General features: G+C 39.7%; 1 protein-coding gene across 5 annotated transcripts in view; it reads right to left on the reverse strand.

Moving 5' to 3' along the window:
- galnt1 (UDP-N-acetyl-alpha-D-galactosamine:polypeptide N-acetylgalactosaminyltransferase 1) overlaps positions 1 to 22,984 on the reverse strand; it is a 69,994-nt gene that overhangs the window by 30,651 nt on the left and 16,359 nt on the right. For 4 of the 5 annotated variants that reach the window (XM_047361108.1, XM_047361112.1, XM_047361109.1 and 1 more), the window contains exon 2: positions 9,689 to 9,802. The gene's annotated coding sequence lies outside the window, so the exon portion shown is untranslated. Of the gene's footprint in view, positions 1 to 9,688; positions 9,803 to 17,559; positions 17,579 to 22,984 lie in introns of those variants that run through there. The other variant, XM_047361111.1, reaches the window with a different exon arrangement.

The following is a 22,984-nucleotide window of genomic DNA, read 5'->3' on the forward strand; positions in this document are numbered from 1 at the left end:
TATGCCTGCGTTTGTATGTCACAGAACATGGTAGATTTAAAAATGTTGGTGGCACGTTGGCAAACCTTGTGCCAAGGTGAGCTGTATACACAGACTGGTTTACAGTTTGTGATGCTAACTGCACTAATTGATGTTAATGATTGGGTACCTGTGTCAGCTCTAAAATCATTTTGTCTTTAATTTTATTATTATATTGTAGAGCTGGTAGAGAAAGGTTCAAAAATAAAACACCGTCACAGATGGGTGTTATTCTGGGGACAGTGTGTACAGACAGTGTGGTTCTGGCTCAAAACTATGACAAATTGCCATACCAAGTGAAAGTTATCAGATCTCTGCATTGCTTCTGACCTTGCAGCTTTTTCAAATGTAATGTTTTTGTATAAACCACAGTAAAGCACAAAAGCTTTTTCAATCTTGCAGTATTCCTCATCAATCCCTGAAACACAAAAAACTATGGGTGTATTCACACCAGGAAAGTCCTTTGGTCCGCTTGTTTGGTCCGGACCAAAAGTTAACTTTATTTTTTTAATTTGGTGCGGTTTGTTTTCACATTGTACTTTTTGCAAGTGAACTATTACTTGTAAACAAAGCCACGCGGGCGACAATCATTGTTCCCATTGGACAGAAATGACGGGGGCGGGACAGAGCACAGACCCGGAAATTTAGGAAAACAGCTGTAGAGGTGCTGCTAACACAGATTTGAGACGTTCCATTTATAATTTTGGAACCCCGTCGAAGAATTCGTGCTGAACGCCGACGTTCTCTACGTGCCTTGTCCCACAACAAGCCAATAGCGTTGCTAAGCAACACACAGCTTATCAGGTATGATTACCTTACAACAAACACCTTTGCTACCGGCTACGGTGGCTTTTTATGTCCAAAGAGACATACGATTTTGTAGTTGGTTCGGATCGGGGCTGGTTTGTATTCAGACCATAAGCGGGCCGCACCAGAGTCCGTTTGGAAGCGGACCGAGACCACCTCAAAAAGTGGGTCTCGGTCCGGTTGTTTGGTACGGACCAGGGTTCGCTTGAGTGTATTCACACCTGCACAAAAGGTCCGGACCAAGGGGGGAAACGAACTCTGGTCCGTTTAAAGCGGACCAAAAGTGGCAAGTGTGAATACACCCTAACACAGTCCAACTGTATAATACACAGTATTTAGAGATATTTTGGGGAAACTTTTTAGAAAACCCTATTTTGATATTTCTTGTAGAACTGCTGCTTAGAACATTCCTACATCTTTATCAAAAAAATAAAATTAGTATCAAATTGCTTTGCTCACTGTCATGATCGTATAAAAATTCTTGAAATTCCAGGACAATGGAAAGCCTGTCCTCCTATCCTTGTCTTTGACAAGCAATCCATCAGAGTCACATATGAATAATGTTGCCCGGAGTTGTGTCATAATGCTGTAGAATGGCTATATACAGGATTTTCCTGAGTGTTACTTGATCACAGCGAATGTTAAAGAAGTGCACCGCAGTGCTCCTAACAGCAGCAGAGAAGATGTAGAGGTACATTAAATAAAGTCATGCACCTACGCACTGCCACTGCTGTCTCCATGCCTCCACACAGACTGTATTTGTAATCATGCATGACAGAGGACACCTCAGATCTCCTGTGTGCTCTAGGCAGCCTCAGGCCTTGTTTCTATGAGTGTATGCGAACTGCATGCGTTCGAGTGTGTTTCAGTTAAGTTTATGTTGATTGCTAGTTTCTTTGAAGTCTCTCTTTAAAAACAGACCGGCTGCCTCCGTCATTAAACAGACATGCTCCCTGATTCATTAACATATCACGTTCCCTCAATCCTTCTCCAGCATCTCCAGTCTGGGCATCTTGTAGGACTTCTACCAGCCACATCAACCCCCTACTTCCCTTTTCCTCTCTTGGTGATGATGTCTTTCAAGAGTGGTTGCCATCACTACTTCCCAACAAGAACAATTTCCCCTTCACATCCTTCTCCGTGTCGCTTTTCATTTTCCCTGCCTCTTCTCTAAAGGCTTAATCCGCCTTTAGAGATTGCACAACTGTGGTTTCTCATAGGCACTTGGGGAAAAACTCTACAAGAAGACTCAACACTTCTTTTGCATCACAATTTAGGCCTGAAACTGAGGAGCTTGCTTGTGAGGATTTCATGTTTATATGATTTAAACAAAGAAGGACCGGGGTGGCGGGTTTTTTTCTATGAGTTCTACTGAGACAAGAATTCAGGGTTCCAAAAGATTTTCTATGTAATTTTTTTCCAAACTAAATTTTCCAGAGTTCACAGGTCTTCACGTTAATTTAAGGAAGTAAGATAGAACGGAATGAGGAAGGACATCAGGAGGGAGAAGAGGTAGCAAAAGACATAATGAAGGAAGGACTTCGTAGATAAGAAAAGACACAAAAGAAGGGACGGACGGACGGACAATTGTTAAGGAGTCAACAAAAGAAAGAAATAAAGAAATGATACAAAAAAGGAGAGAAATGAAGACAGAAGGAAAGAGACATGGCAGAAAGCACAAAGGAAGAAAATGAGGGAGGGAGGTAAGAAGAACATAAGGGATAAAGGGAGAAAGCAAGGACACAAGCACGTATATGAACACGCAGAGTAACAAAAAATAGAGGATGATAGAATGGGACTGGGGATAGGAGAAATACAAATACTGCTGTCCATGCTCTTATTTTCCATTTCCACAAATATCCAGACCTGGAAAATACTGAAATCAAAATTCAGACTTTTTCAGAATGTGTAGGAACCCCAAAAAGTCATATGTTGATAAAATGTGCATCTGTTTGAAGCATCTTTAATGAGTAAAACCTGCAGTCAGGCTGCTCCTGTCTGTGAGCTGTCCTTGGGTCATATGAGCTTGATAGGCTCAATCGTTTCCAAGACAACAGTGATCAGAGCGCTGATTATCTGAGCAGCCATAATGTCCCTCAACTGGAGCAGAACAAGTCGCAGGCTAATATTAGGGATGTAGAACAAAACAAGGTGGTCTCTAGGCCCTTCTCTGTGGAGTAATTAAGATACACAGGATTTGAGATGAACCATCTAAGGTAATTTCATCTCAGATCATAACTCCGGCTGAAGAACGCAGAAGGCGTCACAGAATAAAGAAAACAACAAAGACAGGGTGGAGAGTAGAGAAAGGCTACAGCTAGGTGCTGTGGATCTAAACAAACCACAAAGAATATGTTTATATATAGGGATGCATCTCACTAAATTAAAACATCACCCAAATGTTAATTTATTTCAGTATTTAAAAGAAAAAAAAAAAGAAAATCAAACTTAATAGATTACTTTGAGATTTAGGATTTTGGCTTCTATATCGTGAAAATCCAAACTTCCCTCTATCAGAACATTTGAATATTAAAAAATAAATGAAGAAAAAAGTGTTTTTAAATACAGAACTTTTATGGTCTTCACAGTCAGTTCTGAAGAAGCTAGCTGTTCACAGAAATCTGTATCCAAACATATTAGTAGAAAGTTTAGCAGAGTGGTAGAAAAAGCTGCACAAGCAACACCCTTGGGAAAACAAAAAGTGTTGCATTGGACAACATTCCCAGGGGAAAAACTGGCTTCCAAAATCAAAGCTGGGGCAGGTGTGTAAAGCCAAAGCCAACTGTGTCCAGAGTCAATACTACTGATAGATTTATTAGCATGATAACGACTGTTATGGTGATGTGATTCTGTTGGGACATGCGTGTTTACTGGAAACCCTAATCAATAATCAATACCAGAGGCAGGGCTCTGCTCTGGAGATGCAGCTGCAACTTATCCTTTAAAGAAATGGTTCTAAGAATTATTCCATGTTCTTTTTCTAAGCATTTTTAAAGGTTGCTGTCAGACACAAAAACGTTTCCTGCATCTAGATCATATCTGGCGGAGAGACAATGATTAATTTTGGAAAATGACTTAAAAAATACCTTCTTTGTCAAATTCTTCTGTTTTCATTTTGATAAATGGGGTGGACTTGCATCAAAAGATGTTAAAAGTTAAGGTGTCTAACAAGACATCTGCAACATTTCTAAAGAAACCCAATGTAGTAAAAGATACAGGTGAGTGAAAATGTAATGTGGGTTGATCTCTGTTGTAATGGCATCCACTTTGGAGCTAAACTTTAAATGCAAAGGCAAAAAGTGCAAATAAAGTGTATTTCCCCCATTGCGCAAGCATCTTTTTTTCTAATTGTTTCCCATAAGAATAAAGTGTATCCAGCTAAATGCAGCCGACTAAAAGTAAAAGTGCTGCATTTTCTTCTGAGCCTTCCACGTTTTTGTACAGCTACCCCAGCACCTTCGGCTAAAAAACTCTGACCTGCACTACATTGACTGTAAGATTTGTAAAGAGTAGTAGCATCTTGTATTATTTATGTCTCATAAGTTTTTAATACCTCAAACGATCAATAAGCACTATTTATTTAGATGAAAAAACCCAAAGTGTTCAACAGACAGAGGAGCCAAGCACAGCACAAAAAGTCCCTGCTGAAATTGATTACCAATGTAAAACTTGGCTCAGGAGCAAAGTGGAAATGCACACTTCAATCACCAATCACTAAAGCATTTTTAGTGAAAATCAATACACATTACTGTCACAGCTGGTATTCCCTTAATGATTACAGAGAGCACCCCACAAGAAGAACCCAGGCAGACTCAAAAGCACACACCGAATGCTTCAAAAATAAATCATAGCCGACAAAAGGTCCTACAAACCACTTTATCACGCCTGCTGGTCTGATTGACGCCGGTCCACTTCAGCTGCTCTTTTAGGACTTCATCCCTTTATTTCCCTCCATTTATGTTTTACCATACCGACATCTGAATTGTTTTCTCCATAAAGTGGTGAATTTACGCAAAAAATGTACCAGACACCATCAACTCACTGTGAAAGATTTTTTTAATTAGTATTAACACAAGCTAACACACCCTGATTAAAACACTACAGACACAGCTTGAACTGTTTGACCCTGGAGATTTATGTGTCAGGCCTTGTATGTTTGACAGTATTACTGTAAAATCTGTAACTGCTCAGGCAGTGGCATCACAACAGCATTTCTTTCACTATAAGCTCTAGAAAACTTTTTGTTGTTCTCTGTCAGAAAAATATAGAAGCAGTTATGATGATTTTATTTATGAAGGGAAAAAGCTGTCCAAACCAGCTTGGCAAAGTGGAAGTAATATAACCTCATAACTGGTTGTGCAAGTCTTGGGCACAACAATTCCCATCAAGTGTTTTTGATAACTGGCCTCGACGTGTAGAACATGGACCCCACTGCTCAGCGGTTTTGGTTTAGTCACATTGGAGGGATTTTATGGATATAAAATAAAAATAAAAAGGAAAAATAAGGTCACAAACTGATGTCCAGACATTCTCCTTTAGGATTTTCTGAGCAGAGTTATGATTCCATCAATTGAGGCACATCTTCCAGGTCCTCAAGCAACAAAGCATACCCAGACCATCACACTAACACCACAATGTCATGACTGTTGGTATGCCTGTTCCTTTTCCAAAGTGCTGAAGTAGATGTAACGTGAGAAACTATCCAAAAAGATTTAGTTTTGTCTAGTTAGTCCACAGAACCTTTTCCTGTAAGTCTTGGGGATCATCAAATGGTGCTTTGGTAAATGTGGGACAGACCTTTGTGTTAAGCAGTGGTTTTGGCCGAGGAATTCTTTCATTGATGATCTCTCTCTAATTGTTGAATCATGACCACTGACCTTAACAGAGACGAGCGAAGCCCGACATTTTTTGGACATCGTTCTGGGCTTCTTTGTGAACTCGAGGATAAGTCAAATATGATTTTTGTAGGTGGGCCATTCCTGTGCCGGTTTACTCTGCATTTTTGAATAATGGTGTAATACTTTTTAGACTGATAAATTGCACCAACAAATCTATGAATAATACAGGTTTATTCATAATTTAAGAAGCAGAACAGTCACTTGTTCACGTAGGACTTTAGATAGCTTTTCCCCTTCAATAAACTAAACTCTATTTTGTATTTACTCAGGTTATCTTTATCCAATATTCTAATTTGTTTTATGAACTGAAACATTTATATAACAAATATGACAAAAGAGAACAAATCTGTAAAGGGGGAGAGGGTTATTTTTCATAGCACTGTATAATATATTGTTAATTTACCTAAGTTTAAATCTGCTTCAGTATAAACTGAAAGTAAACAGCAGTAGGGAAATGGGAGAGTAGTTTGGTATGTCAATTGTTGGCCATGCTGACAGGATTTATACATTCCTTAGGATTATTTGTATGTCTAATTGATGGCAACACTTAAAATGGGTTATTTAGTTAGAATAAAACTGATAGCATACATAATACATGTCACTGTGTAATTTAGGTATTCTGGAGGTATTATGGATGAGTAAAATTACTAACAGCACTGACCCAGAGTAACATGGTCTACATAAATTAGGAAATTATTAGAAACCTCTACCACATATGTTACAGTTATTTTTATACAATTTTTTTCCAATGGTTTTTTAGGCTGGGTTTAATAAAAGGCAATGGCAGGGGCAGTACTTGAGGAGAGTCAACACATGAGAAGAGGTGGTTCAAATGTTTCAGCCAAATTAGATGTAAATTACAGAGCAGAGAATTGCCAAGTGTTGACAACAGGAAGTCAGTAGGACCACATCTCATAGCCATAATAATACCGTTAGTTCTTAATCATGGTTTGTTTCAGAAAGTCTAAAACACTACAATTCTATGAAATCATTGCTGTGGGTTGGCAAATTAACAGCGTAACTCATAACTCTTTATGGAGGTACAAGTGGCAACATAGAGCAGTCCATCACCATCTTCACATATTTACTGTCCCAGTTTCTTTGTCTTTTAGGGAATATCCAATTAAACTCCTGGCAGTCATCTGACAGCCTAACATTCAACTAGGTAATACCTCATTCTAACACAGCAAAAATGAGATAATCTGATGTTATTAAGCCACTTGGTCTTTACTGCAGCGTAAAGTCATGTCCACTGAGAGACCGAACAAAGGGAGGTGCTCTACATGCGCTTAGAAAAATAACTAAAGTTGTTTGAGAGGTTTTTGGATTTCTTAAAAACTGTTTTATTAGACTGCAGGCCGTGCTGATCAGCTGTATGCTCCAGGCAGAAGTAATAACAGTAATCTCATCCACATTTTCATCAATCATGCTGTTGTTTTGCAACAGTAAAAAAGGGACTTGTAGTCACATTTCATGATAAAATAGGATGTTTTACACAAAGCAGGTGGTATTAGTTAAGCCAACTTACTGCTGAACTGTATTTGACAGTGTTTTCTGTTCTCTTATCTGTTAGGCAATGATGTCAAAGAAGAGATTATAGGCCAAGGGTTAAGATCAGTAAATGTTTTTAGAACAAATAATGCAATGAAGAAGAAAAATGTAAACTTCAGACAATTGAACCTACCGTAATACTTTTATGATTAACCCACTGAGATGTGCAGGTATTTCATTCAGATGGTTGCTTGTTTGCCTTTAACGTTTCCTAAAAGTTTGACTTTGCTTCATGTTTTGTTTGTACCCAGCTGCAGTTATGGGTTTGACTATGAATAACTGACCAGAAAAGGGCAGAAAGAGGGAAAGATGAGAATAATTGTAGAATTTTGTTTGTAATTGTTTTGGAAACAAGAACTGTTATGTGAAAGTCTGTTCATGTGAAGGTCCACTGAACTCAATATTACTTATGCTACCAAGTTAACTTACATTGGTGTTTTTTAGCAAGAGGGCCGTGCACCTTTAGACCAAGTTTAACAAAGTTCAACACCTAGTGTATAAAGTAAGTTTCATATGTACTGATAAAATGTAGACAAATACCGAAACTGCCTTCAAGCCAAACACACTTAAATACACTATTTATGATGAAAGAGCTGTTATTTAATAATTTAACCAGAATATTTTGATTTTATTTGCCAAAACATCTGCTAAGCCAGTTTCAGGAAAAGATATTTTGCAGGTTTGTGAGGAAGGTCAAATGTCTGATGTTAAATTCCTTATTGCTTCCCTGCAATATGGGGCTTGCAGTTTTGTCTTAGAGTTATACCATCCACATTCATCTGCGAGAACTACAAATTAAAGAGCAAATGACTGCCACCAGAGCATTCCTCATAAAGTGACAGAAGAAGCAATGAATCAACAAAAGAACAAACATAATGTAAGACCTTAAAAGGCCTTCCAGAAACCCTGTAACACCAAGGACATTTTTGTGTATGTTTTCCCTCTAAATAATGAATTTTAATTTCACCATGCACCCAAAACATAAATATTTGTGAGGGCCAATAATTGCTTTATAATGACAAACCGCTCATTAAACTACATTTGATCTTTAAAAGTTCCTTGGTTGTAAAATGGATCATTTTATATTTTTTGATGTTTTAAATTTCTTTTATGCATCACAAAAAACACAAAAAACATTTACTTCAATTTGTGCATTATAATCAGTCTGACAGAGGGAGGTATCCCAATCATTGTGACCATCAGTAGGACCCTTTGTGGGGTGCCTTGAGATGACATTGTTGTAAATAAGCGCCGTTTAACTAAATAATCTGAACTGAAACTATCTGTGTAGTTATGCTGCTATAGGCTTAGGCTGCTGGAGGACATAACGACCACTTTCACCTTCTTCGCTACATTCTCACACTACTCTCCAATTTTGCATTGTTTGCTGTTATTTCAGCTTTTAACTTTGTTCTCTCTTTTCTCTTCCTAGAAGCTACACCTGGCCTGGCTCTGTGTCTGCCTGTGACACCTTTCTGGAGAGGGGAATCGTCCAAGCTTCTGCTGGCAACAACTTAATGCTCACCCGCTACCGATGATCCACATCACCCTGTCTTTTAGTGTTTAACCCTTTCTCTCTCCTAGACATGGAAATTGACTGAGCTTTTACTGTAACTAACTGTATGTGCTCTCTTTCAGACTCTAACCTTGAAAACTGGCTCAGAGTTTATCTGTTCTTTCTTTCTAGGTGAAACGACTAAAGGAGCTACATCCATTAACATTTACTTTTCCTTCCCATAGAAAGTACTTCTGGATCAGTGCTTCTTTGTTCTCTTTGTGTCTCTACTGTACTCTCAAACCCCCAGTCGGTCGTGGCAGATGGCCGCTCACACTGAGCCTGGTTCTGCTGGAGGTTTCTTCCTGTTAAAAGGGAGTTTTTCCTCTCCGCTGTCGCTACATGCATGCTCAGTATGAGGGATTGCTGCAAAGTCAACTCCAGTGACTGTCCACTGTCTCTACATGCTCATCCAGGAGGAGGGAATGCTGCAAGTCACTGACTGGATGCAATCTGCTGGGTTTCCTTAGATAGAAAAACTTTTTATCCAATTTGAATAAAAAGCTAACTCCGACTGCACTGTCCAATTGTTAGCGTTAATTGGAATGTATGTACCTGACTTTTGTGAAGTGCCTTGAGACAACATGTGTTGTGAATTGGCGCTATATAAATAAAACTGAATTGAATTGAACTGTGGACTTTCCTTCGTACTATAGATATCTGAGCCCTCATGTTTCCAAGATCCTCCGTAATGCTGGGATGATTAATTCATTATCTCATTATCCAATTCTAAATAGTATAATAATCGTTACCTTCAGCCTATCACTGCTTATGATCGCAGTTGGCTGCTGAAAAATCACCATCAGTGTACACCACAGTACAAAGAAAGTTTAGCCTGATGATGTTTTTTAACTCATACCTTTGCTAGTGATCGGAGGTGTCTCTGGCCAGATGTGCAGAGTGCTCCACCAGCAGAAAGGGCCGGAGCCTCAGGGATCCCAGTTCCTCTTTTATGCGTCACTCAAACATGCTCCTTGAACCGAAAAAAAGAAAGGCAGACAGAACATAAACATTTATTTCAGTGAGCATGTTAGAAAATAGCAGATATGCTGGGAAGACACTTGTGCAGTCTTTAAAACCTTAAGGCATTTGTTAGAGAGTAAGAAACAGGGTGATAGGTGTTTTGAAGAATGTTCTCATGACTTTCTTCACCCAACAAAAGCCACAGACTTCCTGACTGTACACAAACTATATCAGCACTCATTCCCCTCGCACTACAGAGCAATTAGTTTTAATGTCGCCAACTACATTTCCAATCAAACCCACACTACCGTGTTACAAATAGTTTCCGAATAGTAAACTCTGCGGAAGTCATAAATTGCCAGTTAAAATTTCTGTCATCTCATAAACGTGTCATACTCAACAATCATCCAAAGGTCAAACCAAACTGGAGACATTTCCACGGCTTTAAGGAGGATAAGAAAAATGCAAACTGAATGTCAAAGGGAGGTAGTGGTGGACAGAAATATGGATAGACAGCTGATAAATTCCCAGAACTGCTCACTTGACCAGATTAATCTGCTATTTTTGTAAAATCCACTGAGATGAGAGTGAGAATGATTCAGCATGGGTTTATGTGTACGTGCATCAATGTAGCCCTAATTCTGGCCTCTGGCCTACTTTACAGCAAAGTCTTCATCCTGGTCCACTGGGACCTCATACTGCCTGTCTGCGTATAGTATGAGTGTATTAGGTTTGCATTACAACAGCAGCCATACCATAAATCTCTTCCTGCCAGCCTACACACTCCTGTGTTAGTGGCAACGAGAAGGATGTGCTGCAGTGCAGGTTTGCATCAGCTCACTAAGCATTTTGACCACCAAAGATGTCTGTCTGTTTTATCCTGGGTGACTCATCGCTTCTTATCTAACTTTTTTTTGTTTTTTTCTCAAACATGCATTGTAATTAGACTTTCTTTTCAGTCCTGTTTTCAGCAGAAATTTTCCCCAAAATCGAGTGAAACGCAATCCATCTGCAAATTGGAAGGAGAACGAGCAAAAAGCTTCTATAAATACTCATCAAATTCCCATGACAGTCACAAAATAAACCTACACAGCCATACACAACACTGCAGAGCAAATGGCAAATCATCTGTGTCTTTGCTTTGTCTGCAGAGGAAACATCTTCCTGTCCTCATTTCTCTCGTCTCCCACTGTGGGAGTACTAAATGTCATCACAAGCACAAAGAGCAAGCAGAGCAGACACAAGACAGACAAAATTGTATGGTTTCACAGTTCTGTGCTTAACTATTATTATGGAAGTAAAACTCTCATTTTAATTCATTTTTAATAATAAAAGGTGTTTGTTTTCACCTGTGTTCAATTAAGTTGCTATCCAGCAGTGCAGCAAAGACCTACAGGGGTTGGACAATGAAACTAAAACACCTGTCATTTTAGTGTGGGAGGTTTCATGGCTAAATTGGACCAGCCTAGTAGCCAGTCTTCATTGATTGCACCAGTAAGAGCAGAGTGTGAAGGTTCAATTAGCAGGGTAAGAGCACAGTTTTGCTCAAAATATTGAAATGCTCACAACATTACGGGTAACATACCAGAGTTCAAAAGAGGACAAATTGTTGGTGCACATCTTGCTGGCGCATCTGTGACCAAGACAGCAAGTCTTTGTGATGTATCAAGAGCCACGGTATTCAGGGTAATGTCAGCATACCACCAAGAAGGACGAACCACATCCAACAGGATTAACTGTGGACGCAAGAGGAAGCTGTCTGAAAGGGATGTTCGGGTGCTAACCCGGATTGTATCCAAAAAACATAAAACCACGGCTGCCCAAATCACGGCAGAATTAAATGCATCTCAACTCTCCTGTTTCCACCAGAACTGTCCGTCGGGAGCTCCACAGGGTCAATATAGCCAAACCTTTGGTCACTCATGCCAATGCCAAACGTCGGTTTCAATGGTGCAAGGAGCACAAATCTTGGGCTGTGGACAATGTGAAACATGTATTGTTCTCTGATGAGTCCACCTTTACTGTTTTCCCCACATCGGGAGAGTTACGGTGTGGAGAAGCCCCAAAGAAGAGTACCACCCAGAGTGAAGCATGGGGGTGGATCAGTGATGGTTTGGGCTGCCATATCATGGCATTCCCTTGGCCCAATACTTGTGCTAGATGGGCCAAGGACTACTGAACCATTCTTGAGGACCATGTGCATCCAATGGTTCAAACATTGTATCCTGAAGGCGGTGCCGTGTATCAGGATGACAATGCACCAATACACACAGCAAGACTGGTGAAAGATTTGTTTGGTGAACATGAAAGTGAAGTTGAACATCTCCCATGGCCTGCACAGTCACCAGATCTAAATATTATTGAGCCACTTTGGGGTGTTTTGGAGGATTGAGTCAGGAAACGTTTTCCTCCACCAGTATCACGTAGTGACCTGGCCACTATCCTGCAAGAAGAATGGCTTAAAATCCCTCTGATCACTGTGCAGGACTTGTATATGTCATTCCAAAGATGAATTGACGCTGTATTGGCCGTAAACGGAGGCCCTACGCCATAGTAATAAATTATTGTGGTCTAAAACCAGGTGTTTCAGTTTCATTGTCCAACCCCTGTATAACTTCTAACTAGAGATGCACTGAGGGCTTTTATTGGCTGAGGCCTGGATTTCTGCCAGTTCTGATTTTCCCCGATTGCAACTTTTCACTGTTTATTACTTAAAGAATATAACATTTTAGAGAAAAAAAAACCCTGCAATGTATTTTGACAGATGTAGTAGTTTTGAATCCAATGGAAAAGGAAGCACTAAGAAAGTTGTACCTATTTGAATCAAAAGTGTATCAAAGTGCATGCTAAGAGTTGATGCATCCTTTTACTAAAAATAGTGGAATTTCTTAGTTTTGACGTATTCATTGAACAGGAAAAAATAAACTGATTTTCAGTAATTGCTGATCATCAAGGGACAACTGGCCAATCCCAGTCCCTGACTGATTGATTGATTGATGCACCGCTACTTTTAACATATGCTTTTTCAATCTTTTCTGGTTTAGAATGTTCTCTTATTTAATGACTAATCATTTAATGACTAATCATTTACTTTTAAAAGTCAGTATAAAAATCTGTTTCTACTTCAGCACAATTTTACTTTAAATACACTTAAACACTTCACAGCTAACGTATACTGAGTACGGCTAGAATATTAGCCCCAAACAAATCCGGAACTTTGTGTGGTATTTATAAACCATGAACCTACCCAGATCAGACATAATGCACGGGACAGATGTGGCTGAGATCTGTGCTTTCTACTGTTGTTTGAATATTTTCAGATCAGAATATCTATAGACATGTGACAATACATCCATTACATGACAACATTAGTTTCAACAGAACAAGACAAGATTTTAGCTATATTTTCAGAAACTAAGAATACACAATAGAAAAGAATCTGTAAAGAGTATCGTATATTCTATTCCAGGTTCGAGTCTTCCAAATAACTCCGTTTTAATGCGTTTAAAGCTGCTGCCGATTTCTGGAAAATATTTATTGCAATACTGTTGAGGAAAATTATGAGAATATTGGTTATAATTAATCTTCATTTTCAAGACACTTTTCTTTCTTTACAATAAACACAATGTCCTCATCACTCTCCATGATGCCAAGCATCTCAGTCACTAAAGAAATACTCCTGGTGTGGGCATTAAAAGAACGTACTTTTAACTAGCCAATTATATAGTATAGGTAAGCAGAGCACAAATGCATGACACTTGATATATTATATCCTATCTTATTTTGCATCCAAGCAGTCCCTTGCACTTAGGATATTGTGAACACTGGTGTTACAATTCCGTTGTTAGTCTACCTGAGCCTCTATTTGCATTAGTTGACTCCAACAACACAATGGATCAACTACTTGATTTCTTACTTCAACATAGTGTGAAGCTAAAGCACACACCTTCATACAAAATCAACAGTAACTACAGAAGATCATGAGATATATTTAATACAAATCCCATTTACATTCAAAAACTTGTACAAAAACTGTACTTTTTGGTCTGCCTTTTTGAGTCTTTGCTTTTTTATTACCCTCGTCACTTCGCTTTCCTTCAGCAGTGTTCGGCTGTGCACTAACAAGTTAAATATGTTAGCCAAAATGCTGGCCCCTAATCATTGTCCTGTTCTTTCTTCTATCTTGGTTCTACATAAAAATCCCTATTAATAATCCATAAGTCCAACATATTCCTCTCCTACGTATCCCTCTTTCCATTCACTCTGGGACCACGTAGTTCCTGTCATAAATCCAAGAGGCCAATGACTGAGGCAGAAATACAAATGCAGTAATGAGGAGGGTGCGCTGGCAGACGAATGAAAAAGAAAAAAAATTTTTTTTGTATACAAAAACAAATTTTGGAGCAAAATTTAAACATGTTTCACAACCCTTAATACCTCGGAGGAAAAAATAGTCATGTAACTGAAGAGGGGCTACAAAGCCTATCTGGCTCCGAACACGTTTAAGAGACTTTGTTCTGGACAATTTGAAAGGTATCGTGGGTAGAACTAAATCCAAACAAGTAGTCAAATTAATCTTTCACAACTTGCTGAGCTCAGAGTGAACACTTTATGACCAACCAGCTGAGACCAAGTGCTTATCCGAACTGTTCCACAGAAAAAGCCACAGGCGAGATTGGCGACAGATCTTTTCAAGCTTTACGTTCTCTGAGCAGTTAACTGTTTGCATTTGTGTGTGTGTGTTCCCAGCCAGGATCTCTGTATGTGTTATGTGACTCCGTTTGTAGCTTATGTTGTAACAGAGGGAGTCCAAAGATGACATCTTTTGTATTAGCAACAACAAACAGAGCTTTGCCAACCCTGGTCCAACTGGTTCCCTCGTTTCTTTCTTTCAGTCTTCAACCTCCTGCTCTGTCCAGCCCCTTGTGCCTATAGTTCTGGTAGAAGAAGAAGCCGCTGCAAGGCCTATAGCAGTTCACACAGACACACACACACACAACTAAAATTCATGTTCATAAGACAGAGGAAAGGCAACAAAAGATGACAACAACACTATTGTAAGCAACTGTGGTCATAGCTCACCATTTCTGACAGATTTCCAGGGGAAGCCCAAGGAGGAAAAACAGGAATACCAGGAATAGAGTGTGTAGAAAACACGCATGAAGCAGCTGCTTCTGTCTCAGTGGACACTCCATAATAGACTTCTGATTCGCATTCAAAAAGATTCAACAAAATCCTTTACAAGCAAAACCTTTATTTGCTAGCCGAAGCGAGTTTGTCTTTTGCAAACGATACTCAATCACATTAAAGCATTTTGCTCAATCACATTGGACCTGACACGATGTTACTCACCAACTGTTTCTGGACACAGTTAGCTCACGTGACTGACTGACGCTCATGTGACAAACATTTCTACTGTATGTATTACAAAAGACTGACATTCTCAGTCTTTTCAGTTTCTAACCCCAAAGAAAGGGACTTGTAACCTTCCATTTTAAATTTATCAGACAAGGGGTAAATGACAACACAAACAGCATCAACTAACTGTTCATGTAAGAATTAAAGTAGAGAAGCACCAATGAGCGTTTCCTCACAGATTTCGGGTTTTCTTTGAGCTCTAACCTGCTGATATCAACCCATCCTGATTCCTTTCCAAAGGACTAGATAAAGGAATTATAGTTTCCCTATTGATGGATCAAAGCATCCATCCACAAAGTTTAGCTTATTTTTACTAAACTCAAAAAGTACATCAAAGTACATCCAGTTGGTTGATGTGTTTACAGCCCGAAAATAGTGGGAGTTCTAAGTTTTGATTTACTCTACACAGATTTTTCTGTGTAAAGTATATCAAATGAGATAATTATGAGGAAAGACTTCATATATATATATATATATATATATATTTTGTTGATACACAATTTGGGAACATTTATCCAAGAGTATGCCACCAGTTGTTTTTTTATTTACAACACAGTTGTTTATCTGTTCTTGGCATTTGTTTCTGACTGACAACTTCTCCCAACCTACAGCAATGAGAAGCAGCATGTACCACATCTTGGTAATGCTTTGCTCATATATTTTTAGTAGCTGACATGCTAAAGCACATACGAGAAACAAAAGCGGGAGTGAGTTTTATCACAATAGATACTATCATCTCTCAGTTGCATGCTTTCATAATATTGTGCAGCCATACTTTGCATTTTGAAGACATTTACTATGTGCTTGTGGGTCTGTAGATTTACCAGCAAATGGAGGCAGGAGAGGAAGAGAAGGAATTAGGGAACAAAGGACAGACAGGATAGATGAAAGGACAGAGTAACAGACAGAAAGACAGAGATCTACTTCCTGTTTACAGAGAGCACAGAACACAGGAAACTGAGCTGCAGGCCACTAGACCACTACTAATATGCGTAACCAAATGCGACAAGATACACACCACATGCACACACAAGTGCACAAACATCCGCACTACCTTCAGTTCTCTGTGTCCTGAGTGATTGCATGAGCTAGACTAAGTCAAAAACTCTCCTATCTGGACATCCCTTGGTGACATCTGGAAACACGTGATATGTATTTGGTCCCAGTTCTGGCCAGCAGCCGTGTTAACAGGACCAAGCTTCAGAGCATGCATCCCTCACAGCTGTGTCCTCAGAAGCTCTTGGCAACATTCCCAATCTAGAACTAAATTCGTAGTTGTATGCAGTGTGCAATCTCCTCTTCTGATGGAGTTTTTGGCAAAATGGGAATTTAATACATTTTCTGAACAATGCATTTTTTTTGCTACATGCAAAACGGTAGTGTTAATTAATGCTATTAATCAAAGCTGGATATTCCACTAGCTATTGTCAAAAACCTTTGAAACGTGCATACAATAAAAAACATAGCTATAGCAGAGTTAATTAACTTCTAGATAGCACCCTCTTAATTTTTAAGACAAACAATGAAATATGAAAAACTATTAAAGCTAAGAGAGAAGCAGACTAATAAAAAATGTAATGGAAACCCCAAACTGAACCTGCAGCACCAACATTTTAAGTACTTTGGTAGAAGTAAGCTCGCTCAACAGCTTAATTTTATATTTGATGGCTCATTTCAATGTACTTCCATTACCACTGCTTTGTGCTATACACCCCAAGGTTCAGTATTTGGATTCGTTATGTTTTTTCAACCAAATATCCTCTACCACAGATAATAGTTTAAGCACATTTCCTTCCTGCTCCTTCAAGTCTGCTAAATGTTATAGACTGTGTTCCTTAATCCGCTGCTGGACCATCATCAAACAATGGTTAAATGACAGCAATCTACAACTGAATTCTGATAAGGATTGTATAAACATTGTAAAACATACTGTAAAATCCACTACATTAAATAGCTAATTGGTACACTGGCCTTATCTTTCAAGCCTAAAGGGACCAAGGTATAGTTTCTGATTCCACCTTTTTACCTTTAATCACTCAAGAGGATACAATAATAATATCACCAATTATTAAATAGGCTATCTCGTTCTTTCGGTCATGACCCAAAGTTCATGGCCATAGGTGAGTGTAGGAACGTAGACCGACCGGTAAATCGAGAGCTTCGCTTTTCGGCTCAGCTCTCTCTTCACCACAACGGACCGGCACACCGCCCCCATTACTGTGGCAGCCGCACCGATCCGTCTGTCGATCTCCCGCTCCATTCTTCCCTCACTCGTGAACAAGACCCCGAGATACTTAAACTCCTCCACTTGAGGCAGGAACTCCCCTCCACCCTTTTCCAGTCGAGTACCATGGCCTCGGACTTGGAGGAGCTGATCTTCATCCCAGCTGCTTCACACTCGGCTGCGAACCGCCACAGCGCGTGCTGTAGGTCTTGGCTAGAGGGGGCCAGCAGGACCACGTCATCTGCAAAAAGAAGAGACGAAATCCAGGACCGGTGACGAAATTGTCCTGTTCATAACTTTTATGGACAGGATTTCTAGACGCAGCCAAGGGCCGGAGGGGGTCTGGTTTGGGGACCAGTGGATTTCGTCTCATTGAACCAACAGTGGAAAAACTATAAAAACAACAATTCCAGCAGTAATGTTACAAACATCATCAATGAGAGTTCATTGTTGTCGCAATAAAGCACGATTTTCATCACAATAAAAGCTTAGATAATTGTTTATCCACAATTTTTACTCTAACTTTCAGAGCCTACAACGGACAGGCTCTTTCTCATGTCTCAGAACTGCTGCATTAGTACACTCTGACACTTTGCTTAAGGTCAATAACCCAAAACCAGAAGGCCCTGCAGCTTCAAGGCAGTGGAACCACACTGTTCAACACCCTACCTTGTTTGTTTAATGTTTATCTGTTTCTCACGATTATTGCTGTTCTGTATTTTTCTCCCTTATACTTATTTGGCTTTATTTTGTATTTTTAGTCTGAAGCACTTTGTGATGTCATCTATGAATAAAATAGAGGAATTTAAAAAACCTAGAAGAACATTAACCCTTCTGCCTCAATATTTTCTGTTTATTCACACAAACATAACATCACAAAAACATAATAGCAAAGCAATATTGTGTCACTTTCTCCGGTCTGCTCTTAAGCCATTTTACCAATGACTGACATTTAATAGCTTTTTGGTTGCCAAAAATTGAACAATCGATAAGTGGGTGACATCTAAATATACACATCTAGCATGAAGATGAACTCGCGCACATTTCTAAATCGAGCTGATTTAGTGATATCGAGTGATATCAGTATTTCATTTAAGCAGGTCCATCATGAGATCAATAGCCCATGTCACACACACAGAAGCACACACACAACCCTCGTCACACTACATAAACTCCAATAGGCTTTCATTGTGCCTTCTAAATGTTCAGCAATAACTTGAGCTTAAAGACTTCAGGTAAAACCCACTGTGAGCTCCTGGCATGACTAATCTGGCCATCCTCTGAAATCTAGCCTTATTAAGAAGTCAGGGATTTTCCTTTTTTCTTTCCATCCTATTATGTCTCTATAGTCCCCTGGTTTAATACAACTAGATCCACACACTGTTAAACATGCCTGTGGTGCTCATTTTATTTTGGCACGTAACCACACATTTAAAAGAAGGTGAGAATGAAATTAAACTTGTTCTTCAGGGCAGCTGTAAATACAATACTTAGCAAAACTATACTTGTAACCCTGAACCAGCTTGCATTTCTTTTAACAATGTTTTTAACTCTGTTCAAATTACAATAATTTTGTCAAACAATGGACATTATAAACAAATTGATTGGAGACACAGAGCTGCATCACTTATCTCTAACGTACTGGTGTGTGTGAGCCTTGCAGACGCTTGCCAATTACAGCCCAAATATCTTTCATGTGACAAACCCTGATAGCGTCACTGGACAGGGGAGGAGCTGTGTGAAACAGGGGTAGCAGCCACCAATGAGAATGCAAAACCTATTTGAGGGGGTGTGAGAGCTGAAAGCATGGAGAAGGAACCCACAAAGAGTGGGCTGCGGAAAGCATGACCCACTTGAACTAAGTGTACGATCATAACAGATTTAGGAAAGAAGGCCTGGTGAGAATTTGCAGATTCTCCTTAATAATAAAGTCTAAATCTATGGATTCTTTTAGACAGAGTTTGGAAACAAAGTATTTATTGACCTTGGAGAACAGTGAACTGCCTTGAACATTAAACACTTCCTGTTAGCTTCTGGTTGAATCTTGTCTTAAAATAACAGTCAAAGCACTTATTAGAATGTAGGGAATTTTATACCAACAAATAAACAGAAGGAAAATAAGCAGTTTAGGGCCATTAAACACATCCTAGAAAAAAAATCTTAACTAGATATAAATGAAACCAAACATTAAAATATCAAAACGAAAAAACTCGATTAAAACAGATTATAAAAACGAAATGCAATTAAAAAAATAATTGCCTTTTCAGTACACTAAGCTATTGAAAGATTCCATACATATATTTAAATTAAGGCAAACTATTTTCACTTTCTGTAATAGTTGAAAGATCACTTAAATGTTTGGGGATTGCATAGATTATTGTGTTGCTGTTTGGCAAGGACTAAATCTTGCACACTTGCAAGTATTTTTGATTCACAGCTATGTCTTTAAACCTGAGGAGTTCCTACACAAAAAAACCGGCTCTACCTTTTCTGTTTGGAAAATGCTGCTGATGTCGTCACCGTCATTTCGCCCCCTGCACCATTGTGTACCTTTGCAGTTTTCACCTCTTGGACATTTTAAATCCTTCAGAGGCTATGTCCCGAGGAACCGACCATGTAATCCAGCCAGGGAGCTGCTGCTGCTTCTCCTCTCGTCTGATATTTTTGCTTGCTCTGACATTTCAAAACACAACCATACTGATCACATGGGTTCAGCCTTTGAAAGGTGTGAGACATTACAAGGCTACCCGTGACTTGAGACTTGGGAGGTACTTCACCTTCCAGCAAGACAACACTAGCCATAGAGCCGGAGCAACAACAGAATGGTTTAGATCAAGGCATATTAATGTCTTAGAATGGCCTAGTCAAATTCCAAAGAAGAATCTGTGGCAACACAGATTTTGTTCATCCAGTCTGACTGCGTTTGAGCTACTTTACAAAGAAGGGACAGAAATGTCAGTCTCTGGATGTCCAACGCTGCAGCTGTAATTACACCAAAAGATTGTTCAAGTATGTTTTGACTGAGGGGGGCACAAAACAAATGCACATTACATTTTGCGCACTACAAGTTTCACTAAAAAAAAAAAAAAAGCAAATCATTGATTTTTCACATTTTACTTCACAATCGTTCACTACTTTGTCGCGGTCTGTCAGTGAAACTCTAAGAGGCCATGAATTTATTCCCCAGGCACAATGAAAAAGTCAACAAACTTTACGAGCTATTGTGGTTGTTAAACCAGAACTGACTGGGACAGTAAGGCAGAAAAAAATAAGCAGCCATGGATTCCAGTAGTCCAAAGGGGGAAACAATGAAACAACAAAAAGGAACCTGATATCTGAAAGAAGTTCCTGCAGTTAACACAGTCTGACCAATTAAACTATAACGTTCTATTTTCTGATTCTGAAATAAGACACACTTGTCTGCCTGAGAAAATACAGGGGCAGTATCCTGCTGCTCTGTCCCTTCCTGGTCTGGCTACACTGACCCAAATCCCCCCTCTGGCAGATTACACATAGAACACAAACACGCACACGCAACGTTAGGAGATGAATGATCACAGAGCAAGTGAAATTTGTGGCTTGGTGGAAATGCAGTTCCTGATAGGTTAGCATGCATACATACACAAGCAAAACAAGAGAGGTGCTGTTCTGCAGTCCAGGAGTCAGGACTATCTGTTGATATGGCTATCCTTGTGACCCAGCCAGAACAACTCTACTCAAAGAGTCCTCAGAGACACAAACACACAGACACTTACAGTAGCAGTATGGCAGCTGATAAGAACTTGAGATAGATGGCTGTGTGCATCCCTGCTGCAACGTTATCAGGGTCACCAAAAGACAGATGACTCACCCTGACACAGTACAGAGCTACACAGCAGGATTTGTCCTTTTAGTCCAAACACCTAATATGTTGCTCATCCTCAAGAAATATTGAAAAGTCACAAGTGCTTTCTATTTCTGTTAGGGATAGAATTTTGCCTTGAGGAATCATGAGGGCCTTGAGTGATCCCTCTTCTGCTTTTTTGTCTGAACTTAAAATTGTTTACGATGAAAGACCTTTTTTAGATGATTGGTAAGTACAGGTCCTTCTCAAAATATTAGCATATTGTGATAAAGTTCATTATTTTCCATAATGTAATGATGAAAATTTAACATTCATATATTTTAGATTCATTGCACACTAACTGAAATATTTCAGGTATTTTATTGTCTTAATACGGATGATTTTGGCATACAGCTCATGAAAACCCAAAATTCCTATCTCACAAAATTAGCATATTTCATCCGACCAATAAAAGAAAAGTGTTTTTAATACAAAAAACATCAACCTTCAAATAATCATGTACAGTTATGCACTCAATACTTGGTCGGGAATCCTTTGCAGAAATGACTGCTTCAATGCGGCGTGGCATGGAGGCAATCAGCCTGTGGCACTGCTGAGGTCTTATGGAGGCCCAGGATGCTTCGATAGCGGCCTTTAGCTCATCCAGAGTGTTGGGTCTTGAGTCTCTCAACGTTCTCTTCACAATATCCCACAGATTCTCTATGGGGTTCAGGTCAGGAGAGTTGGCAGGCCAATTGAGCACAGTGATACCATGGTCAGTAAACCATTTACCAGTGATTTTGGCACTGTGAGCAGGTGCCAGGTCGTGCTGAAAAATGAAATCTTCATCTCCATAAAGCTTTTCAGCAGATGGAAGCATGAAGTGCTCCAAAATCTCCTGATAGCTAGCTGCATTGACCCTGCCCTTGATAAAACACAGTGGACCAACACCAGCAGCTGACACGGCACCCCAGACCATCACTGACTGTGGGTACTTGACACTGGACTTCTGGCATTTTGGCATTTCCTTCTCCCCAGTCTTCCTCCAGACTCTGGCACCTTGATTTCTGAATGACATGCAGAATTTGCTTTCATCCGAAAAAAGTACTTTGGACCACTGAGCAACAGTCCAGTGCTGCTTCTCTGTAGCCCAGGTCAGGTGCTTCTGCTGCTGTTTCTGGTTCAAAAGTGGCTTGACCTGGGGAATGTGGCACCTGTAGCCCATTTCCTGCACACGCCTGTGCACGGTGGCTCTGGATGTTTCTACTCCAGACTCAGTCCACTGCTTCCGCAGGTCCCCCAAGGTCTGGAATCGGCCCTTCTCCACAATCTTCCTCAGGGTCCGGTCACCTCTTCTCGTTGTGCAGCGTTTTCTGCCACACTTTTTCCTTCCCACAGACTTCCCACTGAGGTGCCTTGATACAGCACTCTGGGAACAGCCTATTCGTTCAGAAATTTCTTTTTGTGTCTTACCCTCTTGCTTAAGGGTGTCAATAGTGGCCTTCTGGACAGCAGTCAGGTCAGCAGTCTTACCCATGATTGGGGTTTTGAGTGATGAACCAGGCTGGGAGTTTTAAAGGCCTCAGGAATCTTTTGCAGGTGTTTAGAGTTAACTCGTTGATTCAGATGATTAGGTTCATAGCTCGTTTAGAGACCCTTTTAATGATATGCTAACTTTGTGAGATAGAAATTTTGGGTTTTCATGAGCTGTATGCCAAAATCATCCG

This window comes from Girardinichthys multiradiatus, chromosome 3, assembly GCF_021462225.1.
Source record: "Girardinichthys multiradiatus isolate DD_20200921_A chromosome 3, DD_fGirMul_XY1, whole genome shotgun sequence".
Lineage (NCBI taxonomy): Eukaryota > Metazoa > Chordata > Actinopteri > Cyprinodontiformes > Goodeidae > Girardinichthys > Girardinichthys multiradiatus.